The sequence below is a fragment of the Stigmatopora argus genome, chromosome 2 (genome assembly GCF_051989625.1).
Source record: "Stigmatopora argus isolate UIUO_Sarg chromosome 2, RoL_Sarg_1.0, whole genome shotgun sequence".
Lineage (NCBI taxonomy): Eukaryota > Metazoa > Chordata > Actinopteri > Syngnathiformes > Syngnathidae > Stigmatopora > Stigmatopora argus.
The window spans coordinates 10,493,717-10,506,546 of record NC_135388.1 but is presented as its reverse complement, the minus strand read 5'-3'; the positions used below and the strand labels follow the sequence as shown (position 1 = coordinate 10,506,546).

Below are 12,830 nucleotides of genomic sequence, written 5' to 3'. Positions count from 1 at the left end.
AAGATTTGGCCTAAAAAAACAAAAGACAAGAAAACTTTTATTGGACAGGACCATGCTGCGTACGGAGGCGGCTTACACACTTAGCCAAAATCACTCCAGCGCCCTCTTACCGAAAAGACTTAGCCGGTCGAAGTTTAGTGGGTGTGTGGGTGGGCCCCTTGGCGCACACAGTAGAGTATGCGCCTACCACCGAGTGGAAGCTGGTTCGCGTCCCGCAGACGTACTCTTGGTGCCTCTCCCCGCCTTCGGCGGGGAGAGACACCTGCGACATAAGACAAATTACCTTTTACTAAAATTAACTTTCAAAAATTAAATTTTACATTTAAACATTGCATCAAAATTAGTTAAAAGAATTGGCCTACAAAAACAAAAGACAAGAAAACTTTTATTGGACAAAACCATGCTGAGTAGGGAGGCGGCTTACACACTTAGCCAAAATCACTCCAGCGCCCTCTTACCGAAAATACTCAGCCGGTTGAAGTTTAGTTAAGGTGGGAGGGCTCTTTAGCACACACAGTAGAGCATATGCCTACCGTCGAATGGATGCCGGTTCGCGTCCCGCAGACGTATTCTTGGTGCCTCTCCCTACCTGCGACAAAAGACTCATTTCCTTTTACTAAGAAAAACTTTAAAAATTAAAATTTCCATTTAAACATTACATAAAAATTAGTTAAAAGAATTGGCCTAAAAAAAACAAAAGACACTGGCTATTAGCTATGATTTCAAATAAGCCCCCCAAACTTTTATTGGTTGGCATTCCCACCACAACCGCCGGCTGTCGAAGAACCGCATGGTGGCGTTGCTCTGCCAGTCACCCTCGTCCACATCCACGTCGGCCGAATGACGGAGACACAGCTCAAACCCATGGCTGTCACGGGGTGAGGCAAGCAGGACTTGACTTGTCGATCGGTCGGCTGCACCCGTTCTTCTCCTCCCGCTCCTCTTCCACGTTGTCCAATGCATCTGTCATGACACAAAGACAATTATTTCTCAACAGGGAAAAAACCCTTTGTATACTATGTCGTTTTTTGAGAAAAAAAACCCTTACTATACTATGTCGTTTTTTAGGAAAAAAAGCCTTACTATACTATGTCGTTTTTTAGGGAAAAAAAGCCTAACTATACCATGATGTTTTTAAGGAATAAAGACTTACTATACAGTGCGTGGTTGTCCGTCTCCTTGTACCCTAAGATCGTCTGGCCACCGATTCAGGATGTCCCCCGCCTCTGGCCTGGAGACAAATGGGATTGGCTCCAGCATCCCCCGCTACCCTAATGAGGATAAAGCAGTTCAGAAAATGAGATGAGGCTTACTATACATGGTCTTTTTTTTTTAAAAGCCTTACTATATACTATGTCGTTTTTTTTTTAGGAAAAAAAGCCTTACTATACTATGTCGTTTTTTTAGGGAAAAAACCCTTTGTATACTATGTCGTTTTTTAAGAAAAAAAAAGCCTTACTATACTATGTCGTTTTTTAGGGAAAAAACCCTTTGTATACTATGTCGTTTTTTGAGAAAAAAAACCCTTACTATACTATGTCGTTTTTTAGGAAAAAAAGCCTTACTATACTATGTCGTTTTTTAGGGAAAAAAAGCCTTACTATACCATGTCGTTTTTAAGGAAAAAAGACTTACTATACAGTGCGTGGTTGTCCGTCTCCTTGTACCCTAAGATCGTCTGGCCACCGATTCAGGATGTCCCCCGCCTCTGGCCTGGAGACAAATGGGATTGGGTCCAGCATCCCCCGCTACCCTAATGAGGATAAAGCAGTTCAGAAAATGAGATGAGGCTTACTATACATGGTCATTTTTTTTAAAAGCCTGACTATACTATGTCGTTTTTTAGGGAAAAAACCTTACTATACTATGCTGTTTTTTTTTTTAGGAAAAAAAGGCTTACTATACCATGTCGTTTTTTTTAGGAAAAAAAGCCTTACTATACTATGTCGTTTTTTAGGGGGAAAAAAAGCATTACTATACTATGTCATTTTTTAAGAAAAAAAAAAAACCCTTACTATATTATGTCATTTTTAGGGAAAAAAACTTACTATACTATGTCGTTTTTAGGGAAAAAAAGCCTTACTATACTATGTCGTTTTTTTTAGGAAAAAAAGCCTTACTATATTATGTCGTTTTTTTAGGGAAAAAAGCCTTACTATACTATGTCGTTTTTTGGGGAAAATAGCCTTACTATACCATGTCGTTTTTTAGGTAAAAAAGCCTTACTATACTATGTTGTTTTTTTAGGAAAAAAGCCTTACTATACTATGTCGTTTTTTTAAGAAAAAAAGCCTTACTATACTATGTCGTTTTTTAGGGAAAAAAACCTTACTATACTATGCTGTTTTTTTTTTTTTTAGGAAAAAAAGGCTTACTATACTATGTCGTTTTTTAGGAAAAAAAAGCCTTACTATACTATGTCGTTTTTTAGGGAAAAAACCCATTGTATACTATGTCGTTTTTTAAGAAAAAAAAAGCCTTACTATACTATGTCGTTTTTTATAGGGAAAAAAACCTTTGTATACTATGTCGTTTTTTGAGAGAAAAAAACTTACTATACTATGTCGTTTTTTAGGAAAAAAAGCCTTACTATACTATGTCGTTTTTTAGGGAAAAAAAGCCTTACTATACCATGTCGTTTTTAAGGAAAAAAGACTTACTATACAGTGCGTGGTTGTCCGTCTCCTTGTACCCTAAGATCGTCTGGCCACCAGGATTCAGGATGTCCCTCGCCTCTGGCCTGGAGACAAATGGGATTGGCTCCAGCATCCCCCGCTACCCTAATGAGGATAAAGCAGTTCAGAAAATGAGATGAGGCTTACTATACATGGTCATTTTTTTTAAAAGCCTTACTATACTATGTCGTTTTTTTAGGGAAAAAAGCCTTACTATACTATGTCGTTTTTTAAGAATAAAAAAAACCTTACTATATTATGTCGTTTTTTAAGAAAAAAAGCCTTACTATACTACGTCGTTTTTTAAGAAAAAAAGCCTTACTATACTATGTCGTTTTTTAAGAAAAAAAGCCTTACTATACTATGTCGTTTTTTAATAAATAAAAAAAAAAGCCTTACTATACTATGTCGTTTTTTAGGAAAAAAAAAGCCTTACTATACTATGTCGTTTTTTAGGAAAAATAGCTTTACTATACTGTGTCGTTTTTTAAGAAAAAAAGCCTTACTATACTATGTCGTTTTTTAATTTAAAAAAAAAAGCCTTACTATACTATGTCGTTTTTTAGGGAAAAAAAAGCCTTACTATACTATGTCGTTTTTTAGGGAAAAAAGCCTTACTATATATACTATGTCGTTTTTTAGGAAAAAAGCCTTACTATACTATGTCGTTTTTTTAAGAAAAAAAGCCTTACTATACTATGTCGTTTTTTAAGAAAAAAAGCCTTACTATACTATGTCGTTTTTTAAGAAAAAAAGTCTTACTATACTATGTCGTTTTTAGGAAAAAAAGCCTTACTATACTATGTCGTTTTTTAGGGAAAAAAGCCTTACTATACATGGTCATTTTTTTTAAAGAAAAAGCCTTACTGTACTATGTCGTTTTTTAGGAAAAATAGCCTTACTATACTGTGTCGTTTTTTAAGAAAAAAAGCCTTACTATACTATGTCGTTTTTTAATAATAAAAAAAAAAAGCCTTACTATACTGTCGTTTTTTAGGGAAAAAAAAGCCTTACTATACTATGTCGTTTTTTAGGAAAAATAGCCTTACTATACTGTGTCGTTTTTTAAGAAAAAAAGCCTTACTATACTATGTCGTTTTTTAATTAAAAAAAAAAGCCTTACTATACTATGTCGTTTTTTAGGAAAAATAGCCTTACTATACTGTGTCGTTTTTTAAGAAAAAAAGCCTTACTATACTATGTCGTTTTTTAATTAAAAAAAAAAAAGCCTTACTATACTATGTCGTTTTTTAGGAAAAATAGCCTTACTATACTGTGTCGTTTTTTAAGAAAAAAAGCCTTACTATACTATGTCGTTTTTTAATTTAAAAAAAAAAAGCCTTACTATACTATGTCGTTTTTTAGGAAAAATAGCCTTACTATACTGTGTCGTTTTTTAAGAAAAAAAGCCTTACTATACTATGTCGTTTTTTAATTAAAAAAAAAAAAAGCCTTACTATACTATGTCGTTTTTTAGGGAAAAAAAAGCCTTACTATACTATGTCGTTTTTTAGGAAAAATAGCTTTACTATACTGTGTCGTTTTTTAAGAAAAAAAGCCTTACTATACTATGTCGTTTTTTAATAAAAAAAAAAAAGCCTTACTATACTATGTCGTTTTTTAGGGGAAAAAAAGCCTTACTATACTATGTCGTTTTTTAGGGAAAAAAGCCTTACTATATATACTATGTCGTTTTTTAGGAAAAAAGCCTTACTATATATACTATGTCGTTTTTTAGGAAAAAAGCCTTACTATACTATGTCGTTTTTTAGGAAAAAAAGCCTTACTATACTATGTCGTTTTTTAAGAAAAAAAGCCTTACTAAACTATGTCGTTTTTTAAGAAAAAAAGCCTTACTATACTATGTCGTTTTTAGGAAAAATAGCCTTACTATACTGTGTCGTTTTTTAAGAAAAAAAGCCTTACTATACTATGTCGTTTTTTAATTTAAAAAAAAAAAGCCTTACTATACTATGTCGTTTTTTAGGAAAAATAGCCTTACTATACTGTGTCGTTTTTTAAGAAAAAAAGCCTTACTATACTATGTCGTTTTTTAATTAAAAAAAAAAAAAGCCTTACTATACTATGTCGTTTTTTAGGGAAAAAAAAGCCTTACTATACTATGTCGTTTTTTAGGAAAAATAGCTTTACTATACTGTGTCGTTTTTTAAGAAAAAAAGCCTTACTATACTATGTCGTTTTTTAATAAAAAAAAAAAAGCCTTACTATACTATGTCGTTTTTTAGGGGAAAAAAAGCCTTACTATACTATGTCGTTTTTTAGGGAAAAAAGCCTTACTATATATACTATGTCGTTTTTTAGGAAAAAAGCCTTACTATATATACTATGTCGTTTTTTAGGAAAAAAGCCTTACTATACTATGTCGTTTTTTAGGAAAAAAAGCCTTACTATACTATGTCGTTTTTTAAGAAAAAAAGCCTTACTATCCTATGTCGTTTTTTAGGGAAAAAAGCCTTACTATACATGGTCATTTTTTTAAAGAAAAAGCCTTACTATACTGTGTCGTTTTTTAAGAAAAAAAGCCTTACTATACTATGTCGTTTTTTAGGGGAAAAAAAGCCTTACTATACTATGTGTTTTTTTAGGAAAAAAAGCCTTACTATACTATGTCGTTTTTTAAGAAAAAAAGCCTTACTATACTATGTCGTTTTTTAAGAAAAAAAGCCTTACTATACTATGTCGTTTTTTAAGAAAAAAAAGCCTAACTATACTATCTTGTTTTTTAAGAAAAAAGCCTTACTATACTATGTCGTTTTTTTTAAATAAAAAAGCCTTACTATACCATGTCGTTTTTAGGAAAAAAAGCCTTACTATACTGTCGTTTTTTAAGGAAAAAAAGCCTTACTATACTATGTCGTTTTTTTAATTAAAAAAGCCTTATTATACTATGTCGTTTTTTAGGAAAAAAAGCCTTACTATACTATGTCGTTTTTTTAAGAAAAAAAGCCTTACTATACTATGTCGTTTTTTTAAGAAAAAATAGCCTTACTATACTATGTTGTTTTTTTAAGAAAAAAGCCTTGCTATACTATGTCGTTTTTTAAGAAAAAGCTTAACTATACTGTCGTTTTTTAATAAAAACGCCTTACTATACTATGTTGTTTTTTAAGAAAAAAAGCCTTACTATACTATGTCGTTTTTAAAAGAAAAAAGCCTTACTATACTATGTCGTTTTTTAATTAAAAAAAGCCTTACTATCTGTCATTTTTTAATTTAAAAAGCCTTAGTATCTGTCGTTTTTTAATTTAAAAAAGCCTTACTATGTCGTTTTTTAATTTAAAAAAAAGCCTTACTATCTGTCTTTTTTTAAAGCCTTACTAAAATATGTCATTTTTTAATTTAAAAAAAAAGCCTTACTATACTGTCGTTTTTTCTTAAGAAAAAAAGCCTTACTATATACTATGTCGTTTTTTAAAGAAAAAAGCCTTACTATACTATGTCATTTTTTAAGAAAAAAAAAAAGCCTTACTATATATACTATGTCGTTTTTTAAAGAAAAAAAGCCTTACTATATATACTAGGTCGTTTTTAACGAAAAAATGCCTTACATGGTCGTTTTTTAAAGAAAAAAGCCTTACTATACATGGTCGTTTTTTTTAAAGAAAAAAGCCTTACTATATATACTATGTCATTTTTTACGAAAAAAAAGCCTTACTATATATACTATGTCGTTTTTGACGAAAAAGCCTTACTATACTATGTCATTTTTAAAGAAAAAAAGCCTTACTATATATACTATGTCATTTTTTACGAAAAAAAAGTCTTGCTATACATGGTTGTATTTAAAAAAAAAGCCTTACTATACTATGTCGTTGTTTTATGAAAAAAGCCTTACTATACTATGTCGTTTTTTAAGAAAAAAGCCTAACTATACATGGTCGTTTTTTAAGAAAAAAGCCTTACTATATATACTATGTCGTTTTTGACGAAAAAAAGCCTTGCTATATACTATGTCGTTTTTTAAAGAAAAAAGCCTTACTATACTATGTCGTTTTTTAAGAAAAAAAAAGCCTTACTATATATACTATGTCGTTTTTAACGAAAAAATGCCTTACATGGTCGTTTTTTAAAGAAAAAAGCCTTACTATACATGGTCGTTTTTTTTAAAGAAAAAAGCCTTACTATATATACTATGTCATTTTTTACGAAAAAAAGCCTTACTATATATACTATGTCGTTTTTGACGAAAAAGCCTTACTATACTATGTCATTTTTAAAGAAAAAAAGCCTTACTATATATACTATGTCATTTTTTTAAGAAAAAAAGCCTTACTATATATACTATGTCGTTTTTGACGAAAAAAAAGCCTTACTATATATGGTCTTTTTTTAAAAGAAAAAAGCCTTACTATACATGGTCGTTTTTTAAAGAAAAAAGCCTTACTATACATGGTCATTTTTTAAAGAAAAAAGCCTTACTATACATGGTCATTTTTTAAAGAAAAAAGCCTTACTATACATGGTCGTTTTTTAAAGAAAAAAACCTTACTATATATACTGTCATTTTTTACGAAAAAAAAAAGCCTTGCTATATATGGTCGTATTTTTAAAAAAAGCCTTACTATACTATGTCGTTGTTTTATGAAAAAAGCCTTACTATACTATGTCGTTTTTTAAAGAAAAAAAAGTCTTGCTATACATGGTCGTATTTAAAAAAAAAAAAAAAGCCTTACTATACTATGTCGTTGTTTTATGAAAAAAGCCTTACTATACTATGTCGTTTTTTTAAGAAAAAAGCCATACTATATATACTATGTCGTTTTTGACGAAAAAAGCCTTGCTATATACTATGTCATTTTTGACGAAAAAAAGCCTTGCTATAAACTGTCGTTTTTTTAAAGAAAAAAGCCTTACTATTGTATGTCGTTTAAGAAAAAAAGCCTTACTATATATACTATGTCGTTTTTTACGAAAAAAAAGCCTTACTATACATGGTTGTTTTTTAAAGAAAAAAGCCTTACTATACATGGTCGTTTTTTAAAGAAAAAAGCCTTACTATATATACTATGTCATTTTTTAAAGAAAAAAAGCCTTACTATATATACTATGTCGTTTTTGACGAAAAAAAAGCCTTACTATATATGATCTTTTTTTTTTAAAGAAAAAAGCCTTACTATACATGGTCATTTTTTAAAGAAAAAAGCCTTACTATACATGGTCGTTTTTTAAAGAAAAAAACCTTACTATATATACTATGTCATTTTTTACGAAAAAAAAGCCTTGCTATACATGGTCGTATTTTTAAAAAAAGCCTTACTATACTATGTCGTTGTTTTATGAAAAAAGCCTTACTATACTATGTCGTTTTTTAAAGAAAAAAGCCTTACTATATATACTATGTCATTTTTTTTAAAGAAAAAAAGCCTCACTATATATACTATGTCGTTTTTTTACGAAAAAAAAGCCTTACTATACATGGTCGTTTTTTAAAGAAAAAAGCCTTACTATACATGGTCGTTTTTTTAAAGAAAAAAGCCTTACTATATATACTATGTCATTTTTTAAAGAAAAAAAGCCTTACTATATATACTATGTAGTTTTTGACGAAAAAAGCCTTACTATACATGGTCGTTTTTTAAAAGAAAAAAGCCTTACTATACATGGTCGTTTTTTTAAAGAAAAAAGCCTTACTATACATGGTCGTTTTTTAAAAGAAAAAAGCCTTACTATATATACTGTCATTTTTTACGAAAAAAAAAGTCTTGCTATACATGGTCGTATTTAAAAAAAAAAAGCCTTACTATACTATGTCGTTGTTTTATGAAAAAAGCCTTACTATACTATGTCGTTTTTTAAGAAAAAAGCCATACTATATATACTATGTCGTTTTTGACGAAAAAAAGCCTTGCTATATACTATGTCGTTTTTGACGAAAAAAAGGCTTGCTATATACTATGTCGTTTTTTTTAAGAAAAAAGCCTTACTATTGTATGTCGTTTAAGAAAAAAAAGCCTTACTATATATACTATGTCGTTTTTTACGAAAAAAAAGCCTTACTATACATGGTTGTTTTTTAAAGAAAAAAGCCTTACTATACATGGTCGTTTTTTAAAGAAAAAAGCCTTACTATATATACTATGTCATTTTTTAAAGAAAAAAAAGCCTTACTATATACACTGTCATTTTTTTAGAGAAAAAAAGCCTTACTATATATACTATGTCGTTTTTGACGAAAAAAGCCTTACTATACATGGTCGTTTTTTTAAAGAAAAAAGCCTTATTATACATGGTCGTTTTTTAAAGAAAAAAGCCTTACTATACATGGTCGTTTTTTATGAAAAAAGCCTTTATATACATGGTCTTTTTTTTTTTTTACAAAAAAAAAGCCTTACTATATATACTATGTCGTTTTTGACGAAAAAAGAAAGCCTTACTATACATGGTCGTTTTTTAAAGAAAAAAGGCTTGCTATACTATGTCATTTTTAAAAAAAAGCCTTACTATACATGGTCGTTTTTTTAAAGAAAAAAGCCTTACTATATATACTATGTCGTTTTTGACGAAAAAAGCCTTACTATACATGGTCGTTTTTTTAAAGAAAAAAGCCTTATTATACATGGTCGTTTTTTAAAGAAAAAAGCCTTACTATATATACTATGTCATTTTTTAAAGAAAAAAACCCTTACTATATATACTATGTCGTTTTTGACGAAAAAAGCCTTACTATACATGGTCGTTTTTTAAAAGAAAAAAGCCTTACTATACATGGTCGTTTTTTTAAAGAAAAAAGCCTTACTATACATGGTCGTTTTTTAAAAGAAAAAAGCCTTACTATATATACTGTCATTTTTTACAAAAAAAAAAGTCTTGCTATACATGGTCGTATTTAAAAAAAAAAGCCTTACTATACTATGTCGTTGTTTTATGAAAAAAGCCTTACTATACTATGTCGTTTTTTTAAGAAAAAAGCCATACTATATATACTATGTCGTTTTTGACGAAAAAAAGCCTTGCTATATACTATGTCGTTTTTGACGAAAAAAAGGTTTGCTATATACTATGTCGTTTTTTTAAAGAAAAAAGCCTTACTATACATGGTCATTTTTTAAAGAAAAAAGCCTTACTATACATGGTCGTTTTTTAAAGAAAAAAACCTTACTATATATACTATGTCATTTTTTACGAAAAAAAAGCCTTGCTATACATGGTCGTATTTTTAAAAAAAGCCTTACTATACTATGTCGTTGTTTTATGAAAAAAGCCTTACTATACTATGTCGTTTTTTAAAGAAAAAAGCCTTACTATATATACTATGTCATTTTTTTTAAAGAAAAAAAGCCTCACTATATATACTATGTCGTTTTTTTACGAAAAAAAGCCTTACTATACATGGTCGTTTTTTTAAAGAAAAAAGCCTTACTATACATGGTCGTTTTTTTAAAGAAAAAAGCCTTACTATATATACTATGTCATTTTTTAAAGAAAAAAAGCCTTACTATATATACTATGTCGTTTTTGACGAAAAAAGCCTTACTATACATGGTCGTTTTTTAAAAGAAAAAAGCCTTACTATACATGGTCGTTTTTTTTAAGAAAAAAGCCTTACTATACATGGTCGTTTTTTAAAAGAAAAAAGCCTTACTATATATACTGTCATTTTTTACGAAAAAAAAAGTCTTGCTATACATGGTCGTATTTTAAAAAAAAAAGCCTTACTATACTATGTCGTTGTTTTATGAAAAAAGCCTTACTATACTATGTCGTTTTTTAAGAAAAAAGCCATACTATATATACTATGTCGTTTTTGACGAAAAAAAGCCTTGCTATATACTATGTCGTTTTTGACGAAAAAAAGGCTTGCTATATACTATGTCGTTTTTTTAAAGAAAAAAGCCTTACTATTGTATGTCGTTTAAGAAAAAAAAGCCTTACTATATATCAGGGGTGGCCAACTCCGGTCCTCGAGAGCCGCTATCCGGTGTGTTTTCCATATCTCCCTCCTCTAGCACACCTGAATCAAATGACCAACTCATCAGCAAGCCGTCCAGAAGATTGATACCGATCCTGATTATTTGATTCAGGTGTGTTGGTGGAGGGAGACATGGAAAACAGACCGGATAGCGGCTCTCGAGGACCGGAGTTGGCCACCCCTGCTATATATACTATGTCGTTTTTTACGAAAAAAAAGCCTTACTATACATGGTTGTTTTTTAAAGAAAATAGCCTTACTATACATGGTCGTTTTTTAAAGAAAAAAGCCTTACTATATATACTATGTCATTTTTTTTAAAGAAAAAAAAGCCTTACTATATACACTGTCATTTTTTTAGAGAAAAAAAGCCTTACTATATATACTATGTCGTTTTTGACGAAAAAAGCCTTACTATACATGGTCGTTTTTTTAAAGAAAAAAGCCTTATTATACATGGTCGTTTTTTAAAGAAAAAAGCCTTACTATACATGGTCGTTTTTTATGAAAAAAGCCTTTATATACATGGTCATTTTTTTTACAAAAAAAAAAGCCTTACTATATATACTATGTCGTTTTTGACGAAAAAAGAAAGCCTTACTATACATGGTCGTTTTTTAAAGAAAAAAGGCTTGCTATACTATGTCATTTTTTAAAAAAAGCCTTACTATACATGGTCGTTTTTTTAAAGAAAAAAGCCTTACTATATATACTATGTCGTTTTTGACGAAAAAAGCCTTACTATACATGGTCGTTTTTTTAAAGAAAAAAGCCTTATTATACATGGTCGTTTTTTAAAGAAAAAAGCCTTACTATACATGGTCGTTTTTTATGAAAAAAGCCTTTATATACATGGTCATTTTTTTTTTACAAAAAAAAGCCTTACTATATATACTATGTCGTTTTTGACGAAAAAAGAAAGCCTTACTATACATGGTCGTTTTTTAAAGAAAAAAGGCTTGCTATACTATGTCATTTTTTAAAAAAAGCCTTACTATACATGGTCGTTTTTTTAAAGAAAAAAGCCTTACTATATATACTATGTCGTTTTTGACAAAAAAAGCCTTGCTATATACTATTGATTATTATTATTATTATTGATTTAAAAGGGGCAAAATCAGGAAATTTAATATACATCTATACTCTTCATTTGAATTTGATCCTAAAACAGAAAGTCAGTACTCATGATTTACTTTCCCGGGCCACACAAAATGATGCAGCAGGCCAGATTTGGCCCCCGGGCCGCCACTTTGACACGTGCTATACATGGTCGTATTTTAAGAAAAAAAGCCTTACTATACATGGTCATTTTTTAAAAAAAGCCTTACTATACATGGTCGTTTTTTTTAAATAAAAAAAAGCCTTACTATACATGGAGGGTTCGAATCCAGGTCAGCCCACGTGTGTGGAGTTCTTCCCAGGCCTGCATGGGTTTTCTCCAGGTACTCCTGTTTCCTCCCACATTTCAAATGCTGTAGGCTGGTTGCACACTTGAGCGTGAATGGTTGTCCGTCTCCTCCGCCACCGGTTCAGGGTGTCCCGAAGTCAGCTGGGATAGGCTCAGGCACCCTCCGCGACCCTTGTGAGGATAAAGCGGTTCAGAGAATGAACGAACAATCAAAGTTGGTCTCATTTCATCAGGCTATCAAGTTAGGTGACGCTTGTTCGGTTCTCTCGGACCGCCATTATGCTTTGTGAAATTCACCTGCTGTTGAAATCGGCGTTTCAAAATGCAATCAATAAGATTTCACGTCAAAATAGCTCATTACGTATCACTCGTCCGTCGTTTGTCTTTTTTTTAGGATGGGCAACACCCTCAATAGACAAAATACGAATTCTAGCTCTCGTGCAAACCTTTAAAAGTTCATAATGAACGGGACAGGAGTCCCTTCGTGTTTCCTCGACTGAGCGAATGTATTTGTCACAAAAAGTCCACTTACAAATAAGCCTTGTTAGTTTGGTCGCTTGTTTCCTTTTTCGGTTTCCTCTTCTATCGACTTTTGCATTCTTTTTCTATGAATTATGCTTCATCTGTGACCTAAAGACGGTCTTTGTCGACAATTGAGCAACTCGTGTTGTTGGTATACGTCGTGGCTCAAATGGAAAATTACCGTCGCACGTCGATGACGTCAGGTGCTGTGCTCCAATACGATTTACTGGGGGGAACTCTTGAAGGTGACTGCAGAGAAGGTTTAAAAAATGATGTATAGTGAGGCTTATTTCCT

The 12,830-nt window shown here is 30.8% G+C and overlaps 1 long non-coding RNA gene across 3 annotated transcripts; it reads right to left on the bottom strand.

Annotated features, from left to right (window-relative positions):
- Positions 1–24: 24 nt before the first annotated feature.
- LOC144066185 (uncharacterized) lies at positions 25–12,732 on the bottom strand. Of its 3 annotated transcripts, none has more exons than XR_013297395.1 (7): positions 12,546–12,731; positions 11,973–12,184; positions 2,661–2,780; positions 1,636–1,753; positions 1,154–1,271; positions 764–963; positions 25–262 (listed from the first exon to the last, which is right to left on the bottom strand). It is a non-coding gene; the product is annotated as an uncharacterized LOC144066185 (long non-coding RNA). The 3 variants fall into 3 exon arrangements; XR_013297394.1 differs by lacking the exon at positions 25–262 and adding an exon at positions 489–589; XR_013297396.1 differs by lacking the exons at positions 25–262; positions 1,636–1,753 and having other exon boundaries at positions 495–963; positions 12,546–12,732.
- Between the last annotated feature and the right edge of the window lie 98 nt (positions 12,733–12,830).